The sequence below is a fragment of the Alosa alosa genome, chromosome 8 (genome assembly GCF_017589495.1).
Source record: "Alosa alosa isolate M-15738 ecotype Scorff River chromosome 8, AALO_Geno_1.1, whole genome shotgun sequence".
Taxonomy (NCBI): Eukaryota; Metazoa; Chordata; class Actinopteri; order Clupeiformes; family Clupeidae; genus Alosa; species Alosa alosa.
This window is the reverse complement of record NC_063196.1, coordinates 17,674,504-17,687,982: the sequence shown is the minus strand read 5'-3', so window position 1 is coordinate 17,687,982 and position 13,479 is coordinate 17,674,504. Positions and strand designations below refer to the sequence as shown.

General features: G+C 45.0%; 1 protein-coding gene across 1 annotated transcript in view; it reads left to right on the top strand.

The window, feature by feature from the left end:
* Positions 1-13,479, top strand: part of nkain2 (sodium/potassium transporting ATPase interacting 2) — a 166,094-nt gene that overhangs the window by 46,452 nt on the left and 106,163 nt on the right. The gene's annotated exons all lie outside the window — the stretch shown is intronic.

Genomic DNA, 13,479 nt, shown 5'->3' with positions numbered 1-13,479 from the left:
GACCTGCAGTCTCTCCCTCTCTCTCATGATCAAAGGCATTTCCCTGTTACAGAACTTACAATATCCCTTTAAAATCCTCCACTAATAGGGAGGAAATTGTGCCAATCACTATCTCTTGCGCTGATGCAATGCTAAGGAGGCGATTTGACATAGAGTTCACTCATTTTCTTTCATCTGCCGGCAGCTCCCAATTTCTCTTCATGCTCGCTGCTCGGCGCGCCCTAACTTGTGTGGTTCCCTTGTAAGGAGACACAGGGTCAGTGAAGAAAGCACACCCACGGATTTTGAGAAATTGTCCCCCTAAGACAGGGTTATTCAAATGATCCTCCTACAGAACAGCTGTGCTTCAGCCTTCCTCATTTGCACCAAACGTTTAGTTAACTTTCTAATGAGGACTCTACGAGATCTATGAGTCTAGAGTTCCCTAAATTCGGTTGGTTATATCTGAAGAGGAGTTTTTATGTCTAGCCTTCTTTGCCACTATTCTTATGCTCTAGAACTCAATGACATCTTTAGGTTCCTCTAAAGGGTTTCCCTTAGAGGTCTGCCACAGTTCTTTGAACTCTTTTCTGGGCCAATCCCTTTCATCCGTCTTCTTTGTTCCTCTGGTCTTGGCCCTTTCCTAGAGCCGCCCAAACATGAGCAGAGCCAAAGACGGATGGACCCTCGGTGGGCACATGTTCCTCTCCTACGGGGGCCTGTCGTGGGGGGGGTGGGGGTGGTCAGCCTATAGGATTGTGTCAGCTTGACCTCCGTAATACGGTCGGTTGTGCGACACGCTCAGGCAGGCGAGGCATTTACATACCGGTGGCGGATCGGGGCAGAGCTCAACAGAGCCCCCGATGAATATTCAGGGCGACTCAGCCTCCCTGTAATCACTCATCTCCTTGACCCTCACGACAGGCACAGTGTGTGGGTGAGCTCTGCGGGAACACTAGGGGTTTATGTGGAGTACCCAAATGGATTATTTGGGTTGGCTTGTCTTGATGCCAGGGTTGCAAATGTATGGGAACAACAGGCAGGGAAATATGAGGATATGTATTATGCTGTAACAATGTTGTTTGAGATTGAGTCTGAAGGTGTCACAGAGAAGTACAGTAAATGTTATGCATCATACATACAGTACGTACTGTAGAATTCCTCTGCTAACCGATGTAAATGTTTGATATAGAGGATTAGCAGTGGTAGCGTAGTGGCTAAGGTGCTGGGCCGGGCTAGCATGCATAGCTGCCACCACTCTGCCCTTAAGCAAGGCACTTAACCCCAAGTTGCTCTGGGGAGAATGGCCCTTGTAATAATTGTAAGCCGCTTTGGAAAACAGTGTCAGCCAAAATTATAAATGTAAGTCAGGGTGTGTTTTCTGACCTTTGTGACTAGAGAAAAACACTTTATGAAAGTGGTTATATTTGCAATATCGGTGCATTTTTATTTTCTCTGAAACCCTTAGCAAATTTGAGTATATTATTATTGCTATGGTGTTCAATCTAAAGATGCTATTGCAGCAAAAGCTGTAACAAAATAATAACCACCTGTCAATAACAACTTTTGCATAATTAATTCTTACTAATTAAAACTATATAGAAGAAGAAGCAGAAAATGTAATATATGTTTATTCATATATTACATTTGTGCTCTAGCCACAGCTTACTCATCCAATATAGCCGTTTCAGGGCCACAATACCGGTATTACTTATTAAAGCTTACAGTAGCGTCAGAATGAGAATATATAGGACCCACAGGTCTGGAGCTGTTTGAATTAATGTGTTATTGAATCCAAACTATTTTTAGCATAATGTTTAAACTGTTTGAAAGAGAAGCACAGATATTGCACAGTTGTGTTTGATTTTAGCAGAATGCAGACTCTGTCCCTGGACTTGCTGTGAACCATTGAGTACCAAGGGTTGAGACCCTGCTTTGAATGGTGAATCGTCCTTTGAATAAATAGCCAGAGGTAATAGCTACAGTATTTCTGTGGACCTTCCAATGTGGCATTGTTCTTTCTGGTTTGCTTTCACCCATGCTGCCAACATATTAGTAGCATTGGTGACACAGGTGTGTGTGTGTGAGAGAGTGTTTGTGTGTGTGTGTGTGCGCCTATGTGTGAGGTGGTGCTCTGAACAAATGTGATCTTTTATGTGTAGATATATGAACACACCAGGCAAATAAAAAAATAATAATTTAGTGCTTAGGCCCATTTTTTTTCAGGGAGAGATAATGTCTCTGATTGACATTTCTGGCTGCAGTTCTTGGCTGCAGCGATTGCCATGATGTAGCTTTCACTATAGAGGCCCTGAGCTCTAGTAAAGCTGATTCTGTGGGCTTGTAACATCTCCCATTAAACTCAGTGGGTGGATTTCAGCAGATTCATGTCACCCAGGGATAGTAATAGGTCCCAGTACCCTACCCACAGCACTGGAAGTGCACCAGCTATCAGTGCATCAGCTATTGCCTCTCTTCCCATAAAAGAGAAGTGGTCGGCCCAGGAAGTATGGGTGCACGGAAACCCAGTCCTTTTAATTTCCCCCTTCACAACAGATATTAATAAATAAATGAAACATGTCAGCGTAATTTCTCTCAATGAAAAATGATCTTGACAGATTAAGGTCAGGCAATTAGAAGGGAAGCTCTGTGGCCATGTAGTGGGCTGGGCTCTTTGGCTTAAATACCTTTTAATCACAGGCTCCAGTGTGACTGCCACCCTTTGCACTACTATAACCTAGAGGCCAGCACGTCTTAGTGAAGGGGAGAAGTGGAGCCAATGGAGTGTCCATGCATTGTATAAATGTGCTCCAATTCACTGTACAGAACAAATGTGAAGAACCTGTACCAGGCAGCTCACTGCGTTGGGATTAGTGTGTGCTTCACCTCACTGTGTGTTCACTGTGTGCTGAGTGTGTTTCACTAATTCACGGATTGGGATAAATGCAGAGACCAAATTTCTGCAAACTTAAACTTAAATTTATACTTAATGACTATTCACAGCACTTAGACATAGACAAAGACAACATCAGCAATAAGTCCGTTGACAATGGTGACTCTCTTGCCATGAACAGCATTATAACAGCTTGGTGTTCTTGAAACAGTCCAACCGCAGGGAACATGAGGCTGTAGCATGGTGCTCTTGAACAGTCAAACCAGGTGACGCATACACAGGTACATGTATAATACGTGCATGCATACCTATTTGTGTCCTTTATGTTCTTCTTATGTGTGTTGTGTGCCTCTGAAACACTGAGAAATATTGCAGATGCGTACGCCATGGCACTGTAAGTTGTGTTCCTTTTTGTAGGAGGTTTATCCACTGAGTTCTGTAGGGCTCAGTGGATATGTGGCTCAGTATTTGAATATGCAGAATGGAATGGAACTAAAATGAGAGAATGGAGTTCACAAGATCTCGATGGCTTTGAGCATACTGAAATGCTAGTTAACAAATCAGACGTTTTTTTTTCTTTTTAGCTCAGCTCTACCTATCCTTCACCCTCAACCTCCCTGTTCCTCCCGTAATGTCCTTGACCCACAAGCATAGACTCCAAGCAGAGAAACAGCAGCTAGCACCAATTCCTCAAGGGCTTCTTCTCTATGTGACCTAATCATGGAACTCTCGCTACATCCCAATGAATAATGCCTCCTTGAACCCTTTCTTTCACATGTTCACGACTCCTCCACGAGAGTGACTCTCTCTCTGTGTCCTTCCACTTTGTGGCATGTAAGGGTGAGAGAGGTCACCATGCCATAGATGGAAATAAGAAAAGCTGCCATTGTGTGTCCTAACCCACCATATGCATATAACTCACATGCCTATCTGGAGTGACGATGGTGGTGCAGCTATACAAGAGCTGCAAAAAAGGCCCCCTGGAGAACTTCATTGTCTGCATTGCGTATGCCCTACTGTAATGTCTACAACCATACCGTGAGTACAACTGGCCTTGTCACCCCGGCTTACAAGGAAGGCATTGAACTCAGCGCCGACATCAAGCAGATATCACATGCTGTGGAACGCTCCCGTCGAATCGGTGCAGAACGCAGCCCAGTGCTAGTGACTAGCGAGCCTGAAATTGCACTGACAAACAGTGCGGATGCAAATGAGCTGATGCATATTTCAACAGTCCCCCAGCGTGTAAGAGAGTGTTAGTGTTGCTATTCATTACTAGTGTGTTTACCCATTATATAGTTCCCTCTCTGTATCAAGCCGGTATTGTTTCCTGACGACTCTGAATAGCCGGCACTTTCTGCAAAAAAGTGTGTTTTCCCTTCCTCTCGTCTAAACCCATAAGATTAATGTCACAAAGCATTTGACTCGCTATTAACAAATTCTCACTCCTCACTCGCCTGCATCAAACACATGCAAAGGATACGTAATGCTTGCCGTTTGAATCTGCAGTTGCTTGCTCTATGTGAAGTTTGCTGATTGTAAATGCTTTTCACATATCCTTTACGTTTTGACAAGACTATATTTTATATTTTAAATGAGTGTATATTTATACATTTAATTAACGGAAGATGGCGGAATCATTTGGCCAGCGTAAATATTATGTGTAGATAAAGCATGTTTCATCAACACAGAGGTTTTTGATCATTTTAATATCATTGTTGAAGCTTTAGCAGTCAAAGTGTATATTTTTTAGTCTGTCGCAGATGCTGCTATTTCTTTGGACAAATATCCGCACCTCTTTAACACACACACACACACCCTTCTTTCATCATTGACTGTAACAAATGCATTTTCACCTTCTTCTCCATCTTCGGGTGGTGGTGGTGGTGTGTGTGGGGTTGTGTGGGTGTATGGGGTGTAATGCAGTTCAGGTAGCTACTGAAGAAAATCACACCATGGTCACTACATTGATTGATACTTAAAGGGTGTCCCTAACTCATTTCTCCCACAGTCCACAAACAACACACACAGACACGCACGCACGCACACACACAGACACGCACGCATACACACACAGACACGCACACACACACACACACACACACACACACACACACACACACACACACACACACACACACACACACACACAGACACGCATGCGCACACACACACACACACACACACACACACACACAATCCTCCTTCCATCCCTCCTCAAGTGGAAGTGAACCGTACTAAAAGCAACAGAGGTTTGCGGGTGGGAACAAAAGCTGGGACGGCATTACTATGTACATAATCTGGAGGGATTGTCATTGTAGTCGCCGTACGAAGGAGATCCCCGGGAGAAGTGCACACGTCGCCACCTCTTCATTCTTAATATCTTCCTCCATCACCTCTCCATGCATTTAGGGGTAACACCATACTGATGTTGTGTCACATCCACCCCCAGTATCCAAGCATCATTTTTACCGTGTTATCCTGATTGCAGTTGTGTATTATTATTGTGATAAATTGTTTTTATATCATATATTAGTCATTTCACAGATTCTCAGTTTTATAATTTATGGTATGCACTCATGAATGTTTCATGATCATTCTATGGTTTATTCTCTTTCCCATTTTTTCTGTTGTTTTCTGTCATGTTTATGAAGGGGGAAAACAAATGAGTATCTATTCACAGCACAGTACACAGCAATCATTTTGGACTCGCACACATTTCTTAAGAGAGGGGATCTGAATATAATTGAGAGCTTGATGTTTTTCTTTGATTCCAGAGAATTACTGCCGTTAATTATTTAACAGTTTTGGATGCAACACAGCGGGCTCTGTTGCGTAAATGGAGCCGAGTGTTTGTTTATGCCCAAAATGAATCCAGTATCGTTGAGATAACATATCCTTGCATCAATTTTGTATAACCAAGTTCTCTGTACCCTGACACAGTGGCTCATTGGGAGGCTTAGAAATGGAGTGGTCTGATTGCCCCAGTGTGTCATTTGCCCCAATATGCCTTTCTTCAGGGTTCCCTCCTCGATTGGGGTCTAACACTGATGCTCTCTTAGTTTCCAGGCTAAAGGAAGAATGATCCATGCTCCAGGAAGTAGAATGTCTCTATTAGGGGATGTTGCTCCTCACTGCTTAGCAAACCAATCAACATTGGATTATTTGATTGTGGTACTGTAGTTCTTCACAGGACCTTCTCACAAGGATCTTAATTAAGAATGAAAAATAGACTTCCATTTGTTTGATTGTAGTGCCACCTCACACATTCTGTACTTTTCTGTACGTTATTCTGTTAAGTAAGGGATAATGTATGGAACGCCAGTCATTATCGCGAAAATAAGTCCAACAGGGCGAACCGGACCCCGACGCACCAGAGACTCCACATTATATGTCTCATACTATATTACATTTATTTGTTACTGTTTTCTCGTGGCTTTTGCTGAGAAACAAATAGTTCGCAACACACTCTGAACATGAATATAAGTAAGGGATAATGTATAGAACGGTGGTCATTATTGGGAAAATAAGTCCCGACAGGGCGAACCGGACTTGTTCCGCCCTGAAGGGACTTATTTTCCCAATAATGACCGGCGTTCTATACATTATCCCGCTTATTACACGGCTACTTGCCAAAACAAAATAATAAACTCCTAACGATATGACTTTAGCCTACATAGCCTAGCCTATTTGTTACCGTTCATCGTGGCATTTGCTGAAACAAATAGTTCGCAACAACACGCTGAACTTGAATCAAACATTCTTTAGAACACAGCTGATCAACTGTCTGCTTTCACTTTTGAATGAAGTTCCAGTCCTTGCGAAGGGATATGAAATACCTGAATTAGAAGCACAAACTCCGTTGCCATTGACAGCGGTAATTATATATGTCAGCGGTAATTACATGAATATATTTGACCGTAGAACGTTGGGCATTCTACTAGCATTGTGAAAAATAATAATATAATAAAGAAAATTAAGTATATAATAAAGAAATATAGACGACAGGGAAGAGATGTGTTTGTTGTGTTTGTTGTTTTGACGTGCCACCGGACTCACTATGTGAGAACCAGTACCGCTCTAGATAGGTGCCGCAGGGTTTGCATTGATGTTTCGGTCTCTGTTGGGGACCACTGTAACGACAGACTTGGCACTTGGCTTGATTACAAGACCCTTTTGGATAAGACTGCTGGGCCTCCATCACACCCCACACACACACACACCCTTCACTACATGAACATCAGCCCCACGGGTGTGTGGCTTTTACGGTCCGTAGTCCTCCTGGTGCTCGTCTGGGCCTTTCAGAGCCATCCTCTGTGACGAGCACTGTTAAAGGAGGAAGCAGATGGAGCGGGATTACTCATGGACAATAGAAGTGTGCCCACTCCTCCTCCTCCTCCTCCTTTCTCCTCTTTTCATCTCTTCTCTTCTCTTTTGCTCTCCCCCAAACACATTCATCCACTTTTCTCCACCAAAAAGAGCCCCTCGCTCCCCCCGCGTCCCATTTCCCCTTTCAGTGGCTAATGGCACCCTGGATGATGGGGGGCCTCCAACGTGATACGCTACCATCCTGGTTTGTTTTGAATGTGGTAACAGAGAGAGAGAGAGAGAGAGAGAGAGAGAGAGAGAGAGAGAGAACAAGAGACAGAATGAGAGAGGGGGTATCTCTTCATTCAGACCGAGCACCTCTGATTGATTAGCTTTTGTCTTCATGATTAGAGGCAAACTCGTCTACCTATCCCTCTCTCTTGCTCACTCGCTCGATCCCTCCCTCACTCGCGCACCCTTTCACCCTAACTGAGAAAATAAAGGAAGGGAGAGAATGTAGGGAAAATAAACAAATAGATGAGAAAGAGAAAGAGCCCCTCTTAGCTTTGCCACAGCGCAAATGAACCTCCATTTCAATCAGTGTGCCTGCAGGAGAGCTTGGGCGCTCTGGCAATCAGCCTGGACTCTTTGTGTGTGTGTGAGTGTGTGTGTGTGTGCCTGTGTGTTTGTGTGTGTGTATGTGAGTGTGTGTGTGTGTGTGTGTCTAGGGTGGCTTACATGGCTGCTAATGAGATTCCCACTTCTCTTTGCTTAAGGAGAAAAAGAAGAAAAGGGGAACAGGGACACATGAGAGTGCAGTTAAGAGTGAGCGAGTGGAACACACACACACACACACTCCACACACACACACACACACACACACACACACACACACACACACACACACACACACACTCACTCACACACACACACACACACACACACACACACACACACACACACACACACACACACATAAGGGCAGTGACACATATGGACATGGATGAGTAAGCATGTGCCACACCTACAATTTCACATGCACACACACACACAAACACACATACATACGCACACTCTCACACAAGCATAGACGCATTGACACGTGGAAACTTCTTCCAACAAACATGCACTTTCAAACACATTTACACATGCACACAGCCAACCCCCCCTCAACATACACACACACAAACAAATAAACAAATCTGTAGAGCTGCCAAATTGGCTTGTTTACAGAACCAGCAGGGCGTGACCGTATCTCCTCTATCATCAGAAAAAGTGTTTGTTTTTTTTTGTTACTATTATTATTTAAATATTTGTCACCATGTCTCAATGCGACCTTGCTGCCAATATGTATTTATTTATTTGTTTATTTATTTATTCATCCTCATCCTTCGATGTGCTGTACGGGCTGTTTATGAGCACAAGCTTTTTTTGTGGAAGTGGATACCCACTGGTTTGCCATCAACGTCAAGGTGGGAAGTGGCAGACAACAGCGAACAGACAACAGAGTCCTCTCTCCTATGACAGGAAACTGGGCCCACACCTCCTTTGTCCTCCCAATAACCCCCAACTGGGGCAACTCATTTTGGACTCATTCCTCTTTTTATTAATCCTCTCTGCCCCCCATCTCCCAATAATGGACCCCCCACACACACACACACACACACACACGCCCCTCCACCAGCACCCCACCTCATATTTATGTATCTAATTACTCATGTGTACGTAATTACCTGCTAAATCTGTCATTTTTGTGTGCAGCTGTCCGTATGGCTGTTTGTATTAGCCAACTTGAAAGGGGGACAGCGAAGGCCGCGGTAATGACAGGGAAGCCCTTCTGGCTCGGAACAATAGCCCCAGGTCTCCCTCCTGGTTGCGCCCCAGCTGAGGCGGGACGGTCCACTAGTGCCTGGGGAATTCTCCCTCGGAACAGCCAGGTGCTACTCAAGAGTCTGACCAAGCTCAAGAGGATGTCGTCAAAGGGTTTCAGTGTGTTTTTGTTTTTTTTTGTAATGAATGCCATGTAATTTTGGACACTGGCGAAGATGGTGTTTTTTGAGCTGAAGTTGAGTTGTTGTTTTGTGATTATCAGCTTGCCTAACAATGGGATCCATGGCTCTTGTTTTAGACAGACGACCGCAATAAGATGGGTTTTGTGTCCTGACAATACATCTCCGAAAATAATGGGCTCGGAAATTGGAAAATGGTCTGGCACAAGCCTGTGACGACTGAAGTATTCTGCAAGAGAGGAGGAGGAGTTATATAATAAATAATGTGCTTTTCCCCAAAGAACACTATAATTGAGCTAACACAATCTGTTTTTTGGTGATCATATTGATGTTGTAGAGCCTGCAAACATTACATTTCTTTTCCTCCTTTCATTTTATTCAAGAGGCTTGTCTTAATGCAAACATCCGAGTTATGAAGTGCTTTCATAATTGCAGGTGACAGTCTTTCACATCGATGTTGTACTAGCAGATAATGAGCTTTTGATTTCCCTTTTTCTCACTAGCAGTGTTGTAAATGCTGAGCTCGTAGTAATGCCCTCGTAATGGCTGGCTGTTGAATGTCCACTTGGCCATCTCCCTGAGTCAATGGGCTAGATGGGCTTTGTGCTTCCATATGGTGTCCTCTCACCATCAAAGCTTACACACTTTATTAGCCAGTAGAGGTGCCCATGTTTTGTAACACTGTCCCCACCCTCATTGTGTCGCCTCAAACAGATGCGTCTTCAGTGTCACAGAAGTGCTGATGCTAGTTAGCCTGGGCTCAAAATGTTTTTTGTTTTTTGTTAGAAGGCCGTGCCTTTGTTTTTGCCATGGCGCGGTAACAAAAAAACATTTGCCCCCTAGTAGCGACGTCAGTGTGATGCGTGCTGTGTATGACACTCGTCAGCGCTCCGAGACAGGTTGGACGGCGTTTGTGTGGCGCTAATGTTTTCTCGCGGGTCATGGCAGGGGAATTGCACCCCTCCTCGTGCCATTCATGCCGCGTGGCGGCAGCGCCAGCTCCCTTTGCCCTCCACTCCACGGTTCTGCAGCTCTGCCTCTGTTTGGAGTGGAAAGAATCTATTAAGGAAACAGATGGCAAAACATCAGTCATCTTTTTTCCCCCTCCTTCCTCCCCGAGCCTTCTGCTGCGCCAAATGATTACAGTGAGAGGAAAAACATGGAGCAGGGCCAAGGTAAACCGGCGAAGGGGGAGCAGTCAGGTACATCGAAAAGAAATCAGAAACCCCCTCCCACACACAGATACACACACACATACACACATACACACACACACACACACACATACACACGCACACACACACACACACACACATACATACACACACACATACACACACACACACACACACACACACACACACACACACACACACACAGCAGACCACTGGCTTGGGGTTAGTTGGTGTCACAGAACACTGCTGTGGTAAGCAAAACTTCATGCGGCAGTCGAGGACAACGAGTCCAACACCTAGAGAGGGATTTTTTTCCCCTGAAAAGTTTGTTTGTGAAAGCGCATGACAGCACTCATAATACATTATTAGAGATCAAATGTGAGTGTATTTTGAACATGACTGCCTCTATGACTCTGCCTTTCGTGCCTTTTCCAATCTGTCATCTTGGATGGATGGGGGTTATCAACATACACACGTAAAATGGAGGCAATGTTAATGCCTTACAGTACATTTTGCTCTCAAAATATCATTATTAGGCCCCAGCTGTGGCGCAACTGGCTGGGGCACCTGCACCGTAAGCCGGCGACTCGGGTTCAATTTCCCGCCCTGTGGTCTCTCTCCCATTCGCTTCCTGTCACTCTCCACTGTCCTATCATTAAAGGCATAAAAAGGCCAAAAAAATATAATTTTAAAATATCCTTATTAGACAATGCTCTCAGTCTCATCATAACAACAGAAAACCATAACTTGTGTAGGGTGTTTGTCGTATCTTCTGCAGTCCCCCTTCATTTGTCTGAGTGAGAGATACTTGTGTTGTTTGGGGAGAGGCCCTCATGTGGCCATCAGTCAGTCCATCGGCTCGGCCCGTCTGTTGGCTAGCGCATGACGGATCTGCCCACACCCAGCAGGTGCTTCAGCAGACGAGAGCCTCGTTGCTGACACTGGTGGGGATGGGAAGGGGGGGGGGGGGAGACGGGCACGAGACAGGCCCCAGTGGGGGTGTCACCAGCTGGTCAACCGCAGGCTCCACGTCACAGGGGATGCTGATTAATACGGAACTCCAGCCGCGGAGCTAGGCAATAGCTGCCAATGTTTACCATAGACTCCGATCCCACCCCCAACTCCACCCCACCCCACCCGCCTCTGGAGTATTGTATGTTTGTTTAGTTCCCCCATCTCCTCTCTCTCCTCGTCGAGATGCAGTTCTGAAGAGAATCAGCATGAAACATAGATTAGTTGTCGTTGCCCTAAAAAAAAGTGTCGTCTGGGCTGATGACGCTTGTAGCGGCAACTCTGATTTAGTCCTCAGAGGACTGGACTTGTCAGAAGATGTTCTGTTGCTTGACAATGACATGAAATATAAAGTAGAGTCTTCCAGAAAAGTAGACAGCTTCAAACTCATGTGGGAGTGTATGTATTTCTGTCCTTCAAGTGGTAGTTTGTTTATGTGTGTGTTAAAGAGTGTGTGTGTGTGTGTATAGGTGTGTGTATAGGCGTGTGTAGGTGTAGCAAAACAAGTCCTGCATATCCTGACAGACAATGACTCTCCATGTAGCCTGGCAACAGGTTGATCAACATATAGTGCACAGTGTCGATTTGAAGTCTTACAGACCTGACACATTCACTGTATTTCATCAGATGACCTTGCTGGACTCCAGCATGTCCAGAAGCCCGTCAGGCATGTCTCCCTCTCCGCGGCTTTGTTGGGCCAGCATAGCCTGGTGGAAGAAATGGGGGTGGCCCAGCAACAAGCCTCCATTTGGGTCTGTGGGTTCTGGCTATGAGAGCTAGTGTGGAGTAGCCTGACGTAGTCATACTCAATTCTAGTCAGAATATGAGTCTGATACTGCTCCATTGGGACGTAATTATGGGGCGTGTTTCAACCGATACAGGGGGGGAATGCCTCTGCACTCAATTGGATAGACCTAACCAATCAGAGCAACGAAATAGCTTACCCTGAGGTGTAGGAAGAAAACACACGAACCATCCTTTTTCTCCACAAAAATTCCTTAACATTGTTTTCTGGTCTTTTGTAAAAGTTAGTGCCGTCAATAACTTCTAGCCTACAACACTCATTAGCGAAATCTAAGCGATACGTAGTAGGGTAGGCTATATTAGGAAAAAACTGATAGCCTATCCCTCTGTTTTTAAAAATTATTCTGTTGAACACTGATATGCTACAAACATGTTAAACAGCTGGGAAAGGCTGTCGCAAATCCCTCGAACAGGTGGTCAATCAGAGATTTCAAACTAACGAGGGAACATGTCGCAATGCAACAGCGCTGTTTTCCCTTGATGAAAGTGAAACCCACGAGTTTTTCCCACATCTCAACTTTGGCCAAAGTTTTCCAGAAATAACCGTTTTCAGTGATAAAACCTCATTAAATAATATGCCTTTTCCGTATGGGGTCTTAAAAGCCATGTATCCTTCTAGCCACAGCGTTTTTGTTTCAAACATAAGCCTAATCTAAAGCGTGCTCAGATGGCGTGATAGACCAGGCTGTTGCTCACCTGTCCATCATCGTAAAGCGCCAATTTGATTGGTCCGCCCGATCTAGAGGTGAGCATACTGCTCCCACAATGGAGCAATGCCAGACGAACTTCCGACTTCAAATGTTGTGGGCGGGACTAAGTTCGGAATGGCACCCAGGCTAAGTGTGGAGGGCATCAGGAGATGTGTGCATTACACAGCATAGCAGGCACCCCCGCTTTCTCTTTCTCTTTCTCTCTCTTTCTCTCTCTCTATCTATCTCTATCTTTATCTCTATCTGTCTCTTTCTCTCTTTTTTGTCGGCGCAGGCGTCGTGTCCAATCAGCCGGTGAGATTCATGCGTCGCAAGCCTCGAGTCGGGCGCTGCCAGCTTTAATTTCCCAGCAAGCCTAGCAAAAGGAGGGAGGGAGAGAGGGATTGAAGGATGGTGGACAGAGAGAGAGAGAGAGAGAAGAGAGAGAGAGAGAGAGAGAGAGAGAGGTGGAGGGTGGGGGTGGTGGGTGAAGGCTGATAAGGGAAGTGTCTCTGGAGGGACTCTGGAGATTCACACATATCTGTCCCAATTAAAGGTTGTTTTTGAGTGGAGAGACTAAGGAAGGGTGTGTGTGTGTGTGTGTGTGTGTA